General features: G+C 40.3%; 1 protein-coding gene and 1 non-coding gene across 9 annotated transcripts in view; one reads left to right on the top strand and one right to left on the bottom strand.

Moving 5' to 3' along the window:
• Nucleotides 1-22,659, top strand: part of MID1 (midline 1) — a 673,077-nt gene that overhangs the window by 517,258 nt on the left and 133,160 nt on the right. Inside the window, exon 1 of one of the 8 annotated variants that reach the window (XM_055266924.1) lies at nucleotides 15,810-15,943. The exons of the other annotated variants lie outside the window; for them this stretch is intronic. The gene's annotated coding sequence lies outside the window, so the exon portion shown is untranslated. Of the gene's footprint in view, nucleotides 1-15,809; nucleotides 15,944-22,659 lie in introns of those variants that run through there. 8 annotated transcript variants of the gene reach the window in all.
• On the bottom strand, nucleotides 9,850-9,952 carry LOC129476532 (U6 spliceosomal RNA). Its single transcript, XR_008654970.1, has one exon. It is a non-coding gene; the product is annotated as a U6 spliceosomal RNA (small nuclear RNA).

Below are 22,659 nucleotides of genomic sequence, written 5' to 3'. Positions count from 1 at the left end.
ATATATATATATATATATATATGAAAAAGAGCTTGCCTTGGCAGAAGTATTTAAAGAAACATGAGTAGTTAATGCCCTCACTGTGATTTGACTTCCATCTTCCTTTTTTTAAGCACATTTTTCATTTTTTCCCCCTTTAAACCTGCCATTTAGCGCTGAAAAGTATTTTTCAAGAAATGGAGCGATGCTTTCTATCCCATTTATTAAAGTAATGCACAGAAGGAAATGCACTGTGGTAAAAACAATTTATACGAGAAATGATAATGTTTTGCTAAAGATAACCAGGAAGTGAGGAGGAGAAAAAACCCCTCAAATAGCAGAGAGAGGCCAGATGGTCTTTTTTTTTTTTTTTTTAATGCAGTCCCTAAGCAGGAAATTTTGTTTGATTAAGAAGACACTGGTCTTGATTTTCATTCAGCAGTTTTGAGGAACTTTTTTTAATGGACACACACACACACACACACACCACAAGCCATTTTCATTCAGCCAAATTATCATTTGTGCTATTGTAAGCAAGATTCTGCTGATGAAAATGTGAAGTCTTAATGATAAAGAAGAAAATGAGTTCCCAAGTCTCAGTTATGAAAGAACTTGGAATTTACCCACTACCCTAAAGACCCTCGATCATTACCATATCCATCATATTGTTGTAAGGTCTGTTGTTTTGTTTTGTTTTCTTTTGATAGCCTGGAATGGAAGAAAGACTGTGTACCACAGTGGCTAACTAGGGTTTTGTGAGATACAGGGTAGACCCGGGGGAAAAAATAGAGGTTTTGGAGTTCAACACCCCAGGGGGCTAATGTGCATAAAGCGACTGCTCCAAAGGACCTGAGTTTAATCCTTGGAGCTGCCAGTCAGGATCAGGATGAAGAAGCACCCATGCAAAGAATTGCTTCTGGAAGCTGATAGGCAGGGAGATGAAGCGGGGGAGGTGGGAAGGGAGAACAGAGCACCCCTCTTTGGACTGTGATGTTTTGGCAGTCGGTGCTTGGAGGAGGGTAGCTGGCAGTGGCTCTGGCACAACAAAGCTCCCTTCGGTGAAGTCACCAGCATCCTTGCCATCGTCTGGCACCCTTTGCCCAGCACCCCAGGAGTGTGCAATTTCCCAGTCTGTATTCTAAGGATGAAAATGACTAAAGTTGTGAAACTAAGTATTTGCATGTGTTTCAAAGAGAAAGAGTCACTTGGAGTTTGGAATGGAAAGAATAGATTTACACAACTGGCAGAATTGTTCGGAACTATGCCCTGAATCAAGAGACCCCGTTGACTTATATAAGGACAAGCTAACGGAGCTACGTAAAAGAGACAACTGACATATCTTTACCATGAAGATGACAAATCAGGCATTCAGATTTGTTTTTTCAAAAATGAAATGTGTTCTCATATAGTTATGTGATACTTTCTCCAATTAGAATTCATATTTATAGTAAAAATAAGTATAACTTCACTTTAATATAGCTTAGCCACCTTGAAAGCTCACTGTTCTTAAAGCTAGATTTTTTTTGTAAGTGAATTTTTAAGCCCTAGATTGCATCTTAAGTACTGAGTTCTTTTAATTTTGCCTTTTTTTAATGTTTAAAAGCCAGCTTCTTGTCTAATTTGATTCAATGGATAAAATGTACAGGATGAAACTCACACTTAAAATGCATTTCAATGAGAATTGAATTGTTTAAAATGAAACTTTTTTCCTTTAAATTTTAAATAAACAAACAAGATGCAAAGCAAAATAACAACAAAAAGCTCTTCAGTCCCGAAGGTCATACCTTTTGATATTAACTCCAAACTCATGCCTTGTATTCGTGTTTTACAAATTACATTTATAATTTATCTCAAAGATAACAAAGAAGCATACTTTGATAATATAAGAAGAATCTCTCAGACTTTAGCCTGCCTTGAGAATATGTTTTAAAAGCCATTAGGAGCTTCATAGCATTTATGGGATTTGTTCTTATATAGAGTACTTTTTTTTTTTTTTTTTACATATATTTTGGGCAGAATTCTCAAGTCTCCAAATAAACAGTTTAAATCTAAATCTTGGTTTTTAGGCCAAAAAGTCTTTGGGTTGAGAATAACTCACCCTCAGAAGACTACTTGCTTTATAACCCTCCCCTGGAACACTGCGACCCTGTCCTCCCACAAACCTTATTTGCTTCACTGTGGAAGAGTGGCACAGGGCACCCACCACCCAGACTTCCCAAGCTCTTCTCTTGGTCTCTGCTGTAGCTACAATAGCAACTTTATTCTCCTACAACTGGGAGAAGAGAGACAGAACCTCTCATATTGTTTTATACTCAGAAAAGGAAAGAAGCAAAACTAAAGGCAGGTAGCCCTGCGCCTAGGAACCAGACCCAAAACCAAGGAACCAGACCTGAAACCAGGCCTGGGCCTGCCTGACCTAAGCCTGGTAGTTAAAATTCCACCCCTGACCTAGCAACTGATGTTATCTATAGATTATAGAAAGACATTGTAAAACTTCCCAGTCTATTCTGTTTCACTCTAACCACCAGTGCATGCAGCCCCTGTCACATACCCCCTGCTTGCTCAATCGATCACGACCCTCTCACGCAGACCCCCCTTAGAGTTGTGAGCCCTTAAAAGGGACAGGAATTGCTCACTCGGGGAGCTTGGCTCTTGAGACAGGAGTCTTGCCGATGCCCCCAGCTGAATAAACCCCTTCCTTCTTTAATTCGGTGTCTGAGGACTTTTGTCTGTGACTTGTCTTGCTACATTTCTTGGTTCCCTGACCGGGAAGCGAGGTGATTAACAGACGGTCGAGGCAGCTCCTTAGGCGGCTTTAGCCTGCCCTGTGGAACATCCCTGCGGGGGACTCCAACCAGCCAGAGCGACGCGGATCCTGAGAGCGCTCCCAGGTAGGCATTTGCCCCAGTGGGACGCCTCGCCAGAGCTGTGTGTGGCAGACCCCCGTGGAGGATCAATGCAGTGGCTGAACACTGGGAAGGAACTGGCACTTGGAGTCCAGACATCTAAGCTTGGTAAGACTAGTGTTTGGAACTTGCCCACTCCATTTGAGTGATCACCCACGGCGTGCCTTTATCAGCACTTTGGTGTTGGTTTTGGTTTTGACTTGGTTTGAATTGCTTGATAGGACTGGTCTTGGGAACTTGCCTACTCCATTTGAGTAGGAACTTGCCTACTCCATTTGAGTGGAAGCATGGCCTGATCACCCACGGTGTGCCAGTACCAGCACTTTGGTTTTTGTTTTTGACTTGACTTGGATTGCTTGATACTTGGATTGCTTGGATTGCTTAGTTTTGGTTTTGACCTGGCTTGGATTTCTGGATACTCTAATTTTGGTTTTGATTCTGGTTTGGTGTAAACTGCAAAAGTGTGTGTGTGTCCTCTTTACCTGTTCTGTGTTTTGTGGTGTGCGTGTGGTATGAGCGTGGTGTTTTGTCTCGAAGAAGCATGCGTCAGGCACAAATAAGCCCACCCTACTAGGAACTATGTTGAAAAATTTCAAGAAAGGATTTAAGGAAGACTATGGAGTACTGTGACACCAGGAGAACTTAAAACTTTGTGTGAAATAGACTGGCAAGCATTAGAGGTGGCTTGGCCATCAGAAGGAAGCCTAGACAGGTCCCTTGTTTCAAAGGTATGGTACAAGGTAGCCTGTAAGCCAAGGCACCCAGACCAGTTTCCGTACAGAGACAGTTACAGCTGGTTTTAGATCCCCTTCCCCCCTATAGTAGTTAAGAGAACAGCAGCATAAGTGGCTGGCAGAGGCAAGGAAAGACCAGCAGACAGAAAGAGAGAGGCAGAAAGAGAGGAAGAGACAGAGGCAAAAGGAAAGTCAGAGAGAGAGAGAAAGACAGAAAGTCAAAGAGAGAAAGAAAAAGAGAAAGAGAAATTATACAAGTAGTTAAAAAAAAACAGTATACCCTGTTCCTTTAAAAGCCAAGGTAAATTTAAAACCTATAATTAATAATTAAAGGTATTCTCAGTAACCCTGTAACACTCTAATACCACTTTGTTGTCAGTGTCAACAAGGGAGTATCCCGAAAGCACTGAGGCCTTCCTATCAAAAATCCTTAACCCAGTAACCCGCGAATGGCCCAGATGCATTTAATCTGTAGCGGCAGCTGCTTTGCTAAAGGGGAAAAAAAAAATTTATGCAAAAAATGTTGTATAATTTGAAAGTACTGAGTACTATTGAAGAAACAGTTTATGTGCAAGGTGTATAAGAAAAGTACAATATACTTTTGGTAAAAGGATTATAAGGAGGCATAAGAATGTGGATTTTTACCTACATTAAAAGGTTAAAAAAATTATTGTTTTGAAAGTTTAAGCAAGTTTTGAAATGTTAATTGTAAAGTAAATTCTGTGTGTAAACATATTAGCTAAAGTTAAAAAGGTATCATCCAGTTTTTCTGTGAACTGGACATTAAAATAAAAATGCAGCAGGTTTTTCTTAAAGCACCAACCTGCTCTTTAACAAAAATTATAAAAGGTTAAAGAGAGTCTATAAAATCTTGCTTATGGTCAAACATTAAAAATTAGATAAATATGTCTACAAGGTTTTATTAAAATTAAGTTTAACATTAATAACACACTAATATAAAGGTAAAATTTAGCTTATCTAGTATAAAAATCATACAGAAAGCATTGTTAAATATAAAATGGTATTTGGCTTCCTTTGGTCTAAAACTAATAAAAATAGGTGCTAAAGGAAACATTCATTTTACTAGAATATCATAAAAGTTAAAAACTTAAAACAAACTTTGGCAATTAAGACAGCATACCAAGATGCAAATGCCTGGTTGGAATGGATCAAATATTCCATCTGCACGTTAAACAAAAGCAATTGTTATGCTTGTGCACATGGCAGGCCAGAGGCCCTGATTGTCCCCCTTCCACTAAGGTGGTCCTCCAGTCCACCAGGCATGGGCTGCATGGTAGCTCTTTTCCAGGATTCTACAGTCTGGAGTAATAAGTCATGCCAAGCTCTCTCTGCTATATCCCAAAGTCCGGCACCCTGTGGGTCAGCCCCCGAGGGCCATCCAGCCTCCATCTCCCAACATTTAAGTTCACTTCGTTGTCTCTCACGACAGGGAGGAAACTTAGCATTCCTTGGAGACCTGAAGGGATGTGATGAGCTTAAGAATTTTCAAGAGCTTATCAATCAGTCAGCCCTTGTTCATCCTCAAGCAGATGTGTGGTGGTATCGTGGTGGACCTTTACTGGGCACTCTGCCGAATAACTGGAGTGGCACTTATACTTTAGTCCAATTGGCTATCCCTTTCACCCTGGCATTTCATCAACCAGCAGGATAAAAAATAAGACATTGTAAAGCGAGAGAAGCCCCTTATAGATCTTTCGACTCTCTCGTCCATTTAGACGCAACTGGAGTCCCATGAGGAATACCAGATCAATGTAAAGCTTGAAATCAAATAGTTACAGGATTTAAGTCAATATTTTGGTAGATGACAGTTAATAAAAATGTAGATTAGTAAACTACGTCTATTGCAACCAACAGCAGCAAGCTTTTCATGAGTTAAAAGAAAAACTCATGTCGGCCCCAGCCCTGGGGCTACCTGACCTAACAAAACCCTTTACACCCTATGTGTCAGAAAAAGAAAACAATGGCAGTTAGAGTTTTAACCTAGACTGTAAGGCCCTGGCCAAGGCCAGTGGCTTATCTCTCAAAACAACTAGACGGGGTTTCTAAAGGCTGGCCCCCATGTCTAAGGGCCCTAGCAGCAACAGCCCTGTTAGCACAAAAAGCAGATAAGCTAACTCTTAGGTAAAACCTAAACATAAAGTCCCCCCATGCTGTGGTGACTTTAATAAATACCAAAGGACATCATTAGCTAATGAATGCTAGACTAACTAGATACCAAAGCTTGCTCCGTGAAAATCCCTGCATAACAATTGAAGTTTGCAACACCCTAAACCCAGCCACCTTACTCCTGGTATCAGAGAGCCCAGTTAAACATAACTGTGTAGAGGTATTAGACTCAGTTTATTCTAGTGGGCCCAACCTCCAAGACCATCCTTAAACATCAGTAGACTGAGAGCTGTACGTGGATAGGAGCAGCTTCGCCAACCCTTACAAAGTGACTCTGAAGAAGACGACAAGTCCTGCTTCAGTCACACCCAGCAGCTAACTGGTCCACGCATGGCCGAAACATGAGGAAACTCATCGCGGAACTCATTTTCCTTAAAATTTGGACTTGTACAGTAAGGACTTCAACTGACCTTCCTCAGACTGAGGGCTGTTCCCAGTGTATACATCAAGTCACTGAAGTAGGACAAAAGGTTGCTACAGTCCTATTATTTTACAGTTATTATAAGTGTACTGGAACTCTAAAAAAAACTTGTTTGTATAATGTTACTCTATACAAGGTATGTAGCCCAGGAAATGACCAACCTGATGTGTGTTATGACCCATCTGAGCCTCCCATGACCACAGTTTTTAAAATAAGATTAAGGACTGAAGACTGGTGGAGGCTCATAAACGATACGAGTAAAGTGTTAGCCAAAACAAAACAAAACAAAAAAAGAAGTGCCCAAACAAGTCACCTTGAAATTCGATGCCCGTGCTGTCATTGATAATAATAACTTAAAAATAGGATGTGGTTCTCTTAAGAAAGAGGCTACATGGCAGAAAATAAGTACATTTATTATAAATTAAGACTGTGTAAAAATAAATGTGCATACTGGTTTTGTGTCATTTAGGCTACTTGGATAAAAAAAAAAAAATGAAAAAATCCTGTCCACCTTCAGCAAGGGAAAAGTGGCCGTTCCTGTACCAGTGGTCAGTGTAACCCCTTGGAACTAGTAATAACCAACCCCCTTAATCCTCGCTAGAAAAAAGAGGAACATGTAACCCTAAAAATTGATGGAGCTGGACTGGATCTTCAAATAAATATCGTGGTTTGAGGAAAAGTTTATAAACGGTCTCCTGAGCCAGTATTTCTTTTTTTTTCTTTTTTTTTTTTTTTAGTCAGAGTCTGGCTCTGTCGCCCAGGCTGGAGTGCAGTGGCACCATCTCGGCTCACTGCAAGCTCTGCCTCCCGGGTTCACACCATTCTCCTGCCTCAGCCTCCCGAGTAGCTGGGACTACAGGCGCCCACCACCACGCCCTGCTAATTTTTTTGTATTTTTAGTAGAGACAGGGTTTCACTATGTTGGCCAGGATGGTCTTGAACTCCTGACCTCGTGATCCACCCACCTCGGCCTCCCAAAGTGCTAGGATTACAGGCTTGAGCCACCGTGCCCGGCCTGAGCCAGTATTTCAAACCTTCTATGATGAACTGAATGGGCCAGTACCAGAAATTCCAGGAAAAACAGGAAATTTGTTTTTGCAATTAGCCGAGCATATAGCCCAGTCTCTCAGTGTCACTTCATGTTATGTATCAGCACAAGTGTACTATATGAATCATTATCAATCTATTGCACAGGAAGACATAAGTAGCAAAAATAAGAGTGAGAACTCCCACTAATAAAAAGTGAGAGTCTCAAAGGGGGGAAATGAGAGAAGAGAGACAGACCCTCTCATATTGTTTTATATTGTTTATACTCAGAAAAGGAAAGAGAAGCAAAACTAAAGGCAGGTAGCCCGGTGCCTAGGAACTAGACCCGAAACCAAGGAACCAGACCTGAAACCAGGCCTGGGCCTGCCTGACCTAAGCCTGGTAGTAAAAATTCCACCCCTGACCTAGCAACTGATGTTATCTATAGATTATAGGAAGACATTGTAAAACTTCCCAGTCTGTTTTATTTCACTCTAACCACTGATTCATACAGCCCCTGTCATGTACCCCCTGCTTGCTCAATCGATCACAACCCTCTCACGCGGACCCCCCTTAGAGTTATGAGCCCTTAAAAGGGACGGGAATTGCCCATTCACAAAGCTCGGCTCTTGAGACAGGAGTCTTGCCGATGCCCCCAGCCGAATAAACCCCTTCCTTCTTTAACTCGGTGTCTGAGGAGTTTTGTCTGTGGCTCGTCCTGCTACACAATTGCCTCTGTGATTATTTTCCTTCTAACCCTTTCTTAAAGTGATGGGCTCTAAAAATCATGATCCAGCTGCTGTTGCAATTTTACCTAGCCAGTGAATGTATTTATTTTGAGATGCTTTTTGATACTATTGTCATTGTCAAATGACATTATGACATGTCAAAAAACATTGGCTGTCAGCCAATGGGATCTAGTCTTAACTCATCTTTGGTGCTCACTGGTCATAAAGCTGTAGTCACATATGTTTATTTCCCCCAGCACTCTTCCCTCATTTTCTTCCTTTCCTTCCTGAAATTTCCTCTTCTAGTGGTGCAAAAGCTGGTGAGTAAGTACTGACAAAACCAATGCCTCTTCCAATGTCTCTATTCATTTCCTTCCTGTCCATCCCTATAACCTTAACTGTACATCCATGGTTATTTTCAACTTTGAGTTAACATCCTAGAATCAAACACTTAAGATATTCAGGTAATTCTGAATACCATATGCTATGGTTTGAACGTGTCTCCCAAAATTCATTTGTTGGAAACTTAATCCCCAATGCAGCAGTACTGGGATGTGGGGCTTAATGATAAAGCCCTTATGAATGGATTAATGCTGCTATTAAAAGGGTTTGTGGAAGTGGGTTCTTCCTCTCCTGCTCTTTTGTCATGTGAGGACATAGCATTCCTCCCTTCCAGAGGACACAGCCTTCAAGGTGCCATCTTGGAAACAAAGAGACCAGGCCCTAACCTGCTCTCTGTTCTTTTTTTTTTTTTTTAGATGGAGTCTCAGTCTGTCACCCAGGCTGGAGTGCAGTGGCGCAATCTCTGCTCACTGCAATCTCTGCCATCTGGGTTCAAGCAATTCTCCTGCCTCAGCCTCCCCAGTAGCTGGGATTACAGGCGTCTGCCACCATGCCCAGCTAATTTTTGTATTTTTAGTAGAGACGGGGTTTCACCATCTTGGTGAGGCTGGTCTTGAACTCCTAATGTCATGATCCACCTGCCTCAGCCTCCCAAAGTTCTGGGATTACAGGCGTGAGCCACCGTGCCCGGCCTAAATCGCTGTTCTTTATAAATTACTTAGTCTCAAGAATTCTGTTATAGCAGCACAAAATGGACTAAAACATCATGGTTCCTGCTTTTTTGGCCCACTAAGTTTTCATGGCTTTTCTCTTTCAAAATTTTATTGCTAAAATAAATAAAGATGTCACTACTTTACAATAATTCATCACATTGCATTTTCCTGTAAGAAATAGTAAAAGTTGGATTTTTATGCCCTTGAAAAAGAACTCTATCCTTGAGGCAATCTGAAACTAAACATTTAACAACTTGAAAAATTAGATCACAACTCTCTGACCAAACACCAGCAAGTTTTATACTGAAATTCAGATACTCTTTGCTTGTTTATTGGCAGGGAAAAAGCCAAAATGTCAAGAAAGCCAGCACGAATATGAGTAGTAATATCACCTTAGCTAACGTAGATTTGCACCACCCATCTACCTTCTATCATGTCATCCTTTTTATTTCTTTCATTTTATGTATGAGTCTTTGAAATGTTTGTGTTTTTAAAAACCTTTTATTTTTTTATTTCCTTTATTAAAATGTAAGCTCTCCAAGGGCAGGCCTTTGCACTCATATTTACCGCCAATTTGCTGCTGCCTAGAGCAGCTCCTGGCACACAGAATGACCTCAAAAAATACCAGTGGAAGGAAAGAGTAATGAAAGAAATGACTCTTCTGGTTTTACTCCAAAAGAAGTAGTTCTAATTTTTTTTAATGCTTAAAGAAAGCCAAATGGATATACATATAGGATTTCCAATGTCATAAAAGTAACAAAATTAGCTTACTCTTCCAAACTCTTTTATTTTATTAATTTCTTTTAATAATAAAAAATTATAGAATGCTTCATGAATTTGTCATCCTTGCGTTGGGGCCATGCTAATCTTCTTTGTATCATTCCAGTTTTAGTCTATGTGCTGCTGAAACAAGCATCAGACTCTTTAAATTAGCTTAGGTTCAGAGTGAAGAGCTGAAGTTGCAGACCAGACCCAAGCTGTTTTGGGACTATGAAGGACATTAAGGGCTCTGTTTATTTGAGCAAAATCTATGGGTGAGGCTTACCTGCTTTCTGCCAATTTTCCTGGTACAACAGCTGATGTCAGAGGGTGGTTGGATAAGGAACTTGGAGCTGTTGGTAAGGAAGTTCTCATCACTTTCTTGCAGGCTCCTTTTACCTCTAGTCTTCTATGATGCAAGGGTCATTCAATGCCAAATGAAATTCTGCCTCTGTGGTAACTGCTAGAAAGTCCAGTGATGATCTGATTTCTAGTAACAACTATTGGCCATATCCCCAGGAGGAGATAGGAGTTGTGTCTATTAGGAAATAATTTTCCATGGATCTATCACCTTTTTGTACCTCTTGTGAGCTGGAGCACTGAATGCTTTTATTCCAGACTATTTCCCAGGATGTTTGTATAGCAAACAGTCTTGGGAGATAGAGGTAGTATCTCGCGCCAGAGGAGAAGGCAGTTTTGTTTGTTGTTCATTATATTAAAGACAACGTCTTCCTCCAGGGCAAAAGTTGGGCAGGCTAACTTGCAGTCCATTATAAAAGATTCAGATTCCCTAAGCTTGGGGTTGCTTAGGTATGATGCAAATCTCCCGAGTGTGCAAACATGGACCTAGGATGCTCCATAGGACTTTGAGGACAAGGGGAACCAACAGAACATGAAACACATAAGCCTTTTTCTTTGATTCAGGTGTCTTCTGCCAGCATTCATGAAAAGAAACTGGCAAATAGCAAAAATCTGAAACATTTCACTGTTCTTGATAGTTTCACATGCTCCATCCATGCCAGGGTCCCTTATTTCCTGCAAAATAAAAAATTCTGACAAAGAATGCATATGGGACAGGGTGACCTTCAGTGGGAAGCAGAAGTGAAGCCCCAAGTTCATGCTGGGAGATCAGTGGTAATGAACAGAGGTATGTCATAGTGTAGGAAATAGATGAAATTGCCAATGTGAAGATAAGTCATTAGTATTAAGAATAAAAATGCTAGTTCATTTCACATTCACACACTGTTTGTTCACATAAGATGCTCCGTGAATGTTATTGAATAAATGGATTTATATCCTTCTTGCTTGCAAAAATGGTATGAAGAGGTTTCTGGTAAAAAACACAGATAATGAATTTATTCAAAGAAGAGTGGGAAGAGGCGATTCAGGACAAGAAAGGAAGAAGGACCCCAACCCCCATCCCCTACCACCCTGTCCTTCCAGAAGAGTGAGAATTTTGTCAGGCATTTTAAAAGGTTCACCTCACTAATCCTCAAAGGACCCTTAAGATTGCTCTCAGATAAGGAAACTGTGTAGAAGATAGGAAGAGCATCTGTGAGTATAAGATATGTACAGTACCTGGCTCCAATCTGCCTTTGCAAGGAAATGGCAGAGCCAGGATTTGAACTCAGGTTATCTGGCTTCAAGGTACTACATATTTTTGTTTGTTTGTTTGTTTTTTGTTTTGTTTTGTATGACTGAGTTTTTTTACTCTGTCACCCAGGCTGGAGTGCAGTGGCGCAATCTCGGCTCACTGCAACCTCTGCCTCCCAGGTTCAAGTGATTCTCTTGCCTCAGCCTCCCGAGTAGCTGGGATTACGGGCACCCCCCACCATGACCAGCTAATTTTTGTATTTTTACTAGAGATGAGGTTTCACTATGCTGGCCAGGCTGGTCTCGAACTCCTGACCTCAGGCGATCCGCCTGCCTTGGCCTCCCAATGTGCTGGGATTACAGACATGAGCCACTGAGCCCGACCTCTACGTGTTTTTTTTTTTTTTTTTTTTTTTTTTTTACGGGACACCACATTGACAGTGTCAGCCCAAAACTAGACCAAGAACACTTGGGCACACTTGAGCTCAGGGCTTAGCCCAAAGTTTTCTGAAAGCATGCCAGAGGGAAAGCTGGATGAAATGCTTTAGTAAAGAAGAAAGCACATCAGCTCATCACTCATCTGACAATAGAAAGGACTGATCAGGAAGGGGGGAAAAGGAGAATAGTGGCAGAACATAGAAAAGAGAAAAAAAAAAAAGACTGAAATTTTTAATGGAACGCAAAATCAGACATATTTTTTACTTTTTTGAACCTCTTTAGAGACTACAATAATAATTCTTATGTGATAAGTCCAATAAGCTATGATAATGTTTTATTAAATGTACCATCATACTAGCAGCTTTTGTGGAATTTGCGTCAGAAGAAAAGTTTAAGATATTACCACCATGACTTGGCAAAACTGGTATACTATGTTAATGTTAGCCACTTAGTTGCCGTAATTGTTTCTCAACGCAGTACACATTGCATAGTTTTCCTGGGAGTTCTTCAAAGCTCTATTGAAAAGTTATATTTAAAGTGTAAGAGTGTGCTGTGAATGGAGAGAAAATTGTTTTTCTTTTTGTAAAAAATTCACTTTCCTTGGGGCTATATACTAAGTTAGCTCAGTTATTTGACAGAACCAGTATCTTAGTTTGCAAAGAGAAAAACATAGATCTAGAAATTTCCAGAAGCAGATCACTGGTTGAAGAGGGGGGGTGGTGTGATTGAATGTGATTTGAAAGCAGTTTTAATTTTATGACACTTTACAGTGTGTGTGTGTGTGTGTGTATGTGTTTTAATGATAACCTAATTTTATTGTCCCAGACTTAAAAGATCTGTGCCACCTGGAGAAACTACAGTTCATCCATTAGCATGTAAATGTGTTAAGAGTATTTTTGCTTGAATTTCTCCGAGAAGGCTCCTGGCTTTGTTCTGTACAGACACACAGTCCCGACACTGTTCTTAATATCCTGTTTTCATTTGTCAGCGCTGTTGTCCTTTTCATTGCCATGTTCCCATCATTCCTCTTCTTTCATGTGGTGCTTTACAATAACATTCAGAACAAAAGAGTCACTCCTCTTTCTGTTGCCTTTAAAAAAAAAAAAAGACTTCTTCCCCTGACTGCAGAGCTTCAGTGATCAGGGGAAATGTTATTCGTAATAGTTAACCAGGAGTTGTGAATAAGGGTTCATTTTCCTTACTTTTTAAGATCACGAGGTAGCTTCAGGGTATTGTGAGCAAAAGGTTTTTGTGTGTGGCTGACTTTGAAGTTGAGGGAAAAAGCGATTTTCTTTGAGAAAAGGAGCCATCATATTTGAGAGAATTTCCAGTCTGCTCACACAATGGGAATCAGTTACTCTATAAGATCGTCATTACCTCCATGAGTCACGAGACTAGTATTTGTTCTTGTCTTTGAACTTAAGCTTTCCAGTGTTCAGAGAACAATTGTGAAATGTCGCATTGGCCATCATCAATAACTATTTTGCTCCTGGCTGGTAATAATTGGGAAGGGGAGGGTGTGTACTTTCTCTGCCTTCTAGGAGAGTATTATATAAATAAAGTAAGAAAAAGTTTCCCCAAGTGGCAAGCTTTTCTCCAGGGCACAATCTATTATACTTGCTGCAAAAATCCCACTTGACTGGTCTTTCAGAGAATAGATCACTTGTGTCATTTTGCTCATTTCCAGGTGACGTTTTGCAGATATGAGCAGGCAGTTGTTGTTTTTAAATAAACATTATCTACAGGTTTCTGTTTTTGCATTGAGGAAAGAATGTTTCTGTAATGCAGAAGGGATGCTATAACTGAGGGGTTTGTGAAGAGTGAATTCTAACCAGTCTCAAATAATTCTGAAAAGGTGCTTTTGTATATGTATATGTGTACTTGTGTATACGTACACATTATATATAACTACAAAAACTAATTCCATTATGGACATATATAGGACTTTATACAGACATAGTTATATGAATATATATATATAGAAATGCCTATCAAACTATAAATACATTTGAGAAAGCATTCAGGGACGGCAGTGTTAAATGCTTTTCATCTGTGGCTGGTTTCACAGAAATTAGTGACTTCCATTTCTGCTACCACCACGCTGTTGGTCCGTTCACCAGGAGGGTTGATTTAGACTTGTGCCAGGAGACTAGGTGTGGCCATCTCTCACCCTCTTCCTCTCTGTCCAGTCTGCTATCATTGCCTTCAGAACCAAATTCTTTCATAGACCTGGAAAACATCGGTCATTTTCAATGTAATGTAAAATAGGTTCTGTGTGCCTTTAAAACTAAATGCTTTATTTCTTAAACTGTAAAAGACATGAAATGTCTGAGACATTCAGATAGTGGGAAAATTCATCTGCAAGTTGTCAGATTATGCCCTTTAGAAGATTATAATTTTTTTTGTTGTTTATCATTTTCTCTTGAGGGGTGGAGTAAATATTTCTTTCCTGATGTTTCAACTTCAGATGTTCAGGCTAATTTTCCACTACAGTGCCAAAATAGGGAAAAGTTAGGTCTGTAGAATTTTGACAATTTAAGTGTTGTTTTAACAAAAGCCATGTCTTGATGAAAAGTTCTTTAGAATTCTACTTGATGATCTATGTGTGTCTCTTCTGAGGACAATGAGAACTTCTTAAGGAAGTCATCTATATGTGAAATTGAGTAATCCTTTTATTCATTGTTAAAAGACAAATGAAGTTATAATTTGGAGAGACATAAGCCAAAAAAATCTATGTTTGCATTTTTATGTCCTAACATGTGAAGCATGCTTTGATTTACTGTGAAGTGTTGCAATGGTAATAAAGTAGACGTTGAGACGTGCAGACTGGGCAGCCCGAGGAAGCAGTTCTTGCCTCTGCTTCCCCTTTATCATGAATGTTCCTTAAACACCTTTGGTGGAGTCCAAATGTCTGGATTATGAATTGAATTGTGCAAGATTCTTTTTTTAAACACTTTCCTGATGATTTACTTTACTTGCAGTTTCTTGTCTTGCATAGTGATAAGCAATATCCTTCAAAGAACTGCAGTGCAGGACTTTTTTTTTTTTTTTTTTTTTGCTTTTAGGAAGACTACTTCCCCTTCCTCCTTTAGTCAATCAAATTTTAAAAGATTACTTTCCATTCTCAGTTCACCCTTTCTTTGCCATTCTGGAGACTGAAATTTTGGACACCCATCACAGATTTGCTGTTATATATATACCATGTATGCAATATTAAATATATATGTACACACATGATGTTTTTATATATGTTTGTACATAATATATGCATACTGTGTATGTGAAACCTGTGTGTGTGTATATATATATATGTATATTTTATACATATATTTTAAATTGTTTATCAGGATGATAGATTGCTATTTAGGTCACTATTTTTGGAAGAAATAAATGACTGTTCTTTGTGTCTGTACTGGAGATTGTTCTTCCTGATGTAACTTTGAAGAAAACTTCTTCCAGATATTATACATTAATTCAGAAGATAAAGGCACAAAATAATGTGTATATTTTTTTTTTAAATGAACAAGCCAGCATCCAGAACATAATGTGATCATGTGCTCAGTAGGATACTGAAAGGCCCCAAAGGCAAATGAGTCTAGTGCCTGTTCCCAGCCCCAGGAGCTGGGCAGGACGGCTCCTGTTGGTGGCATGGAAAGCTAGCATTCAGCCTTCTGCCACAGGATACTGTCTCATTTGGCCAAGCTGCTGCTGGTCCCTGTAAGGAATGTGAGAGTACAGATCCCGTTGCCAAGTCATCATTTTTTTGGACCAGGCAGTGGGTGTTGAGCTGACCTGAGCTACCTTTCCATTTGGGTTCAGTTGAACATTGAGTAGGCCAGAGGATAGGGAAGTTGTGGCGGGGGCCGTGGAAAAGGCAGTTGATTCTTCAACTCGGGCAACCCTGGCGGAGTGGATGAGGTGGAGCTGGCCTTCCTGGAATTGTTGGACCGATTTTCCTGTTGTGTTTCACTGTTGACGCACTCACAGACACACAGGACCGCTCCAGCACTGCCTGCCACCCACCGTCTGGTCTCGGTGGCCTGTCTATCATTTCGTGGGTCCCCATCCTCTGCCTACGGCGATGTTTCTTCAAAAAGAACTAGTGTGCAGTCCATTGGTGGGTATTCAAGGTGATCTGTTTGTCAGAATCTAGAGAGGTGCTCAAAGAACTATTAAGGACCAATGTACTAGTTCCTGTTTTTAACCTGTTTATCAGTCTTTCAATTGAACAAATTGGATTTCTGAAACTGTTGAGGGGCTTTCTGCACTATTAGGACAGAACAGGACAGGGTGGTTGTTCCTCCAGGAATCTGGGTTGTTCTTTTGCATTGCCATTTGTCTTTGTGCTTGTCTGCTTGTATAAATGAACCTCGAGAAGGAGTGTTTAAGTATTCTGTTAAGTAAATTTGGAAGACTAGGTTTCAATTAAAATAACCAGACAGTGTGACCCAGCTTCCATTTCCCCTTAATTTTGATCATTAAAGCCTTCATATCCCCACAGACATCTGCCATGCTTCGAAGTGATTCTTTTCAGGAATGTTCATTCATTATTAATCAGGTTGCATGGTCAGGCGAGTATGTGATTATTTTAAAGAATGTCCTAGAGATCCAATTACTAAGAATACGCATGTTATAGGCAGATGTGAAAGTACAGAAAAGATTTGGTTAACAGTCTAATTTGATTTGCATGAATTCCACCAGGTGGGTGTTTGGTGAAATTAAAAGTCTTCCCTGGTTCTCACTTCAGGTATGAGGTAAAAAAATAATAATAACAACAATAATTTCAGCACTTCTTAAAGAAGAAATGTCAAGTTATTCAAAATATCTATTGTATTTATTATTTTAAAACTTGAGGCTAGCATCTCAGTGCTCATCTGCTTGTCACATTTTTTTTTTCAAACAGTCCCTCTGGTCCGCTACAATTTGCTTGGCAGAAATTCTTAGTTGTCTGTTACTGGTTGAGCAAATGAATTGGAGTGTGCTGATATTTGGAGGCTAAATGCAGTGATAGTTCAGAGTAACATTCTTTACCTATAAAATGTTACTGGATCACCTTTTTTCACCTGTTCTTACTTGACGTATTATTTATACTGTTGTTTTTAAGAACCACTTTGCATTTGTACTGAAACAACCTACACTATGCTATCAATTTCCGGTCTTTCAGAATGCAGTTAAATCCAGCTGGATCCCCTTCTCCCCTTTTTCCATCAGTTCATGGCCCTGTTTTACTGTGCCTTTACTAACCCACCTGCTTCTCAAATTGGCCAGAGTACTAATCAGTAAAGTAACATTTGGGTAGTGTCTTTATTCGGTGGTCTTTATCACTCAAAGTCAAATACTAAACTGCATAATTGAATATGCAGATGCTGAGTGCTTGTATTATGTTATTCAAAATACCCTATGATGAATTCATCTTGGATGTAGCAGCCAGTTTTTATTGAGTTTGTTTTAGAAAGTTTTTGAGTTGAGAAATTATGCTTATTTAAGATGAGAGCAAGTCCCTTCTGGGTTGGGTCCCCATTGCAATCTGCCTCCCAAACTCAGGTTGATTTCCAGTGTTTCACACTTCAGTAGTTTTGAGTCCTCTGAAAGTCTGTATTTCTGCTGGTCCAAGATAGAAACATCATTCTGCAGTCTTTAAAAAATATTTCACCTATAGTTCTATAATAAGGATAATCTCATAGCAAAAATCCAAACAGCAATAGTCAACTAAATCTAATCACCCAGGTGAATAGGGGTTAAGAGGAGTGGACAATCAAGTAAATTGACTTGATTTCGTTTCTGAAATTTAGGACTCTCAAATAATTCATTTGTACATTTTCAATGCTTTTTGTTGTTTGAAATACTTATAGGAGCTTCCTGTTCTGAAACCATTTTCGTGTGGCTTGCTGTAACATCGTGCAGTTTTAACAGTGTGTTTGTCATCTCAGTTATGTTTTGGTAAATTTAACAATAAACTTAGTCTCTATAGTCCAGAGGATATTTGGAAAAGAACTAGAGGAAGTGCCCTGGGAATCATCTGGGCAGTGGCTGACAGCCACCTGGTATTAACAATTAATCACAGGCCACCCAGTGTTGGCATACAAATTTATTCCTTGGTCTGATGACTCACTAATTTCCCTGGTAGTGAAGGCTTTAGAGTTGTACAAAGTGAGGGGCTGAAAGTAAAATTATTGATAGAATTGATAGAATTGCATGTTCTTTTTAATATACTCCAAATTAGAAAAATAATTGTATTTCGTGGAGTATGCAGACATAACCTAGAATACTTGTAGGAAAGCATTGAGAGGTGGGTTTACCTTCTGATTAAAAATGTCAATGCCTCCATTAAGGGAAATTTGGGATAAAAATTATGGATGATGTGCTGATGATGGGCGATCTCCTTATTCTAATGGATGCTGTAACAAGTTAGCACAAACCTGATGGTGTTAAACAATGCAAATTCATTATCTTACATTTCTAGAGTCAGAAGTCTGACACAGGTCTCACTGGGCTAAGAGTAAGGTATCTTTAGGGCTGTATTCCTTTTGGGGGCCCTTGGGGAGAATTCATTTCCTTGCCTTTTCCAGCTTCTAGCCTGTATTCCTTGGCTTGTGGCCGCTTCCTCCATCTTCAAGGCCAGGCGTGGCTGGTCGAGTCTTTGTGATATCTCATAATTCTGATTCTGACTCTTATTCCTGCCACTTCCACATTTAAAGAGCCTCGTGATTCCTTTGGGTCCACCTAGATGATCCATGTTACTCTCCCCATCTCAAGGTCAGCTGCTTAGCAATCTTAATTATATCGGCAACAATCAGTCCCCTTTGCTCTATAACCTAAAATATTCACAAGCTCTGAGGAGGAGGCTGTGGACATCTTTGGGGACCATAATTGTGCCTCCCCCAAAGAGGGAGGAGTAGAAACCGTGGTATCTGCTGTCTGGTGACCAGGAGGGTGGAAGCGCTGTGAGTGAGGAGACACCAGGAGCCCTGTAGAGAAGACAAAGACAGGCTCATGAGGGAAGAGGATAAATCCCACATGATGTGCATTCCAAGTCTGAGGCAATTGCAGTACATGAAGCAAAGAACTGTCAGTGCTAAACTGGGTTCCAGAAAGGGGTTCTCGACCAAGCCTAGCAGTCATTCTCAGAGAGGCAGTACATGAGACAAACAACTGGATGGCCCTATCAAAGGAACCATAGACGATCAGAAAACACTTAGGCTTTGATTAGCAAGAGGTAGAAGTCAGCAGTGGTTAGACAGAGGAAAACTAGAAAAGTACAACTTCAGTGGCATTCAGTGATGTGGTTTGTTTGTCCCCACCAAAACTCATGTTGAAATGTAATCCCCAATGTGGTGGCATTGGGAGGTGGGGCCTAGTGGGAGATGTCTGGGTCATGGGGATGGATCCTTCACAAATTGCTTGATGCCCTTCTTGAGGTAGTCAGTTCTTGCTCTCATGGAGACTAGATTGGTTCTCACAGGAGTGGATTAGTTCCCATGAGGGTGGAGTTGTTATAAAGCAAAGTTCCTTCTCTTGAGCAGATGCCAGTACCATGCTTCTTGTACTTCCCAGCCTGTGGAGCCACGAGCTAAATAAACCTCTTTTGTTTATAAATCGCCCAGCCTCAGGTATTCTGTTATAGCAATGCAAAATGGACTAAGATACACATCATGAGAGAGGAAAGGAAAGGAAGAAGAGGGAGGTGTGAAAACATTTACATCATTATTTTCCATCAAAACATCTATTTATTAATTTTCCGTTTTAAAGAAGTACTTTCCTCATAAGTCTTGAATCTATAAGAAAGTTTCTTCAAAAGATGTATCCAATGCCTCCCACAATGTGGGGCTTCACTGTAATCTGTCACTAAAGACTCTCCTGCCTAGGGGAGTGATTAGAGTGAGTGCTAGAGGGACTGTAGGGAACATCTGTGGACACTCACCCATGGATACGCAGACAGCTAATAAGTAGCAGAACTGCAGAATGTCTTAGATTATCCCGTCACCTGTCCAGCTCTCTCCCCTTTCATTCATTATTCTGTGCTCTGTTCTAGATGTCTAAACCATGGACAGGCAGAGGTGTGAGCTGTGATTTGTTGCCATTCCCAGTTTGTTGCAAGGGACTCTCAAGATTATCTAGATCCCCTTCTCAATGAGGACCAATCTGCCCATTCACAAAAATGTTAAGCTATAGGATTTCCTGACAACAATATGCATGTGTGATTTCCTTTTATTGAAGTAAAAATGAAGCAGCTTTTTTTTTTTTTTTTTGAGGCATGGAAATTACATTATGGCAGTTAAGAAAAGGCAAAAGCCGCTGTTTTATGATATTGGGTTTTTTTTTATTGTTTGTTTGTTTTGTTTTGTTTTGAGACAGAGTCTTGCTCTGTTGCCCAGGCTGGAGTGCAGTGGCACGATTTCAGCTCACTGCAAAGCTCTGCCTCCTGGATTCAAGTGATTCTCCTGCCTCAGCCTCCTGAGTAGCTGGAATCACAGGTGCACGCCACCACACCCAGCTAATTTTTTGTATTTTTAGTGGAGATGGGGTTTCACCATGTTGGCCAGGCTAGTCTCGAACTCCTGACCTCAAGTGATTCACCCACCTTGGCCTCCCAAAGTGCTGGGATTACAGGTGTGAGCCACCATGCCCGGCCTGATATTGTTATTTATGATATAAATAACAATATAAGCTATATATATATATATATATGTGTGTGTGTGTATGTGTGTGTGTATTTTATATATATATATATATACACACACACATAGAGAGAGAGAGAGAGTGTGCGTGTCAAAAGAAAGATAACATTTTGCATAAAATTCCCACCCATGTACCACTATCTGCTTGGTGAATCCCTGCTCATCTTTTAAAACCCACTTCATACTTTACCTCCTTCAGGAAGCTTCTCCCTGTCTCCTCTCCCCCTATGTAGAGTTGATTATTCCCTGTCTTTGGCATGCATCTTTTTTATGTTGCATTACACCTTGTTCATTTTTTTTTCTCAATATGGGCTCACTCTGTTGCCCAGGCTGTAGTGCATTGGCATGATCACGGTTCATTGCAGCCTCAGCCTTCCAGGCTCAAGCCTCAGCCTCCCAAGTAGCTGGGACCACAGACATGTGCCACCACTCCTGGCTAATTTTTTTATTTTTATTTTTTGGTAGAGATAGGGTCTCACTATGTTGCCCAGGCTGGTCTCAAACTCCTGGGATCAAGTGATCATCTCACTTCAGCCTCCCAAAGTACTGGGATTACAGGCATGAGCCACCACACCTGGCCTTGTTCATATTTTCTATCTCGGAATGAACCATAAGATCATGGAGACAGGGGCCAGGTGTTACCAGTACTTGTCTCAGGACCAAGTACATAGATGAACTTAAGTATTTGGTGAAAGAATCAATGGCAAAAAAAAAGAGGAATGAATGGCATTTTAATTTCTCCAAAAAGATATTTTAAAGAAAGCTAGAAAATAAACCATACTAAGTTTCTTTTAGAAGAAGGAATGGAATGAGTACAAATAAGATACTGTGGAGTCATTTAACAAAAATATCTATACCATTGTAAAATCTGGGTAAAAGTGGAAAAAGTGGGATGCACTATAGATATCAAACCAAAACCCCTTCCTTTTTGGTAGCATATAGGCAAAAGATTTAAAAAATTGGCTGAACTTCACTTATCACATCTGAGTATTTTGTCTTCACCTAATACAATTAACCATTTACAGTGTAGACACTTGCATAAAGCACTATGCCAGGTGCTATGGCAATAAAAGAAAATAAGATGTGCAGGCTAATGCTGGCCTGTGACCTGTTTTTCTAAATATGGTTATGTTGGAACACAGCCGTACTCATTCCTTTATGTATTGTGTCTGATTGATTGCTTTTGCACTACAGTGGTAGATTGAGTAGTTGCAACAGGGCCCCTTTGGCCCACAAAGCCAAAAATGTCTACTATTTTACCCTTTATAGAAAAAGTTTGTTGACCTCTGTTCAAATATATTGAGAGATCCTTAAAGTCGAGGGCTATGTTTGATTCTTTTTGGTTTTAGCTGAAAAGTCAGTACATTGAATGGAATCAATGAATGTTTGAGTCCTTTTGTGTGCTGGGTGCTGTTCTAGGTGTTGGTGGTACGTTCTTCAAAGAGCAAAGCAAAATCTCTGCTTTCACAGAGCTTATATTCTAGTGTTGAGGACAGTGGGGACAGAAGGAGCAATAAACAAACTAGAAGAATATGTCAGTGATAAATATTATAAAGAAAAATAAACCGAGATGGGGGAAGAATTGCCACGATGGGTAGGTGGTATAGTGGTAGAAGGGGAATTGGTTTTATGTGGGTTCAGAGAGAAATTGACACTGGAGCAGAGAGTCATGTGGATTTTGAAGACCTTGCAGGGGCGAGCAGGGGATTGATATGCTTGGCATGTTTGAGGAGTGAGAACAAGGCCATGTGCCCAGAGCAGAGAAAGGAGTGGGTAGCGTGGGAGGAAGTGAGCTCACTGTCTGAGTCTGTGTTTTCTAGGGCTGGTTTATTCTGGTGAATTTCTCTCTGGGTGAAATGGGAAGCCCTTACAGGGCAGAGCAAGAGGAGATGCATGTTCTGTCATGTTTTAACAACAGGCTCTCTGGCTTCTGAGTGGAGGATAGACTATAGGGGAAAGGGCAGGAGTGAACAGAAGCCAAGAGATCATTTAGAAAGGTCTTATGATAGTCCACATAAGAGATGATACTGGCTTGGCCCATGATAATAGAGATGAGGTGATGTGAACCCCAGATTCTGGCTTCTTCATCTAACTCAGTGCCTGGCACACAGTAAACATCTGTTGAAGGAATGAATAAAATGTCAGTATTTCCACT

The sequence above is a fragment of the Symphalangus syndactylus genome, chromosome X (genome assembly GCF_028878055.3).
Source record: "Symphalangus syndactylus isolate Jambi chromosome X, NHGRI_mSymSyn1-v2.1_pri, whole genome shotgun sequence".
Classification (NCBI taxonomy): Eukaryota; Metazoa; Chordata; class Mammalia; order Primates; family Hylobatidae; genus Symphalangus; species Symphalangus syndactylus.
The sequence above is the reverse complement of the archived record's forward strand: the minus strand, read 5'-3'. Positions and strand labels throughout refer to the sequence as shown.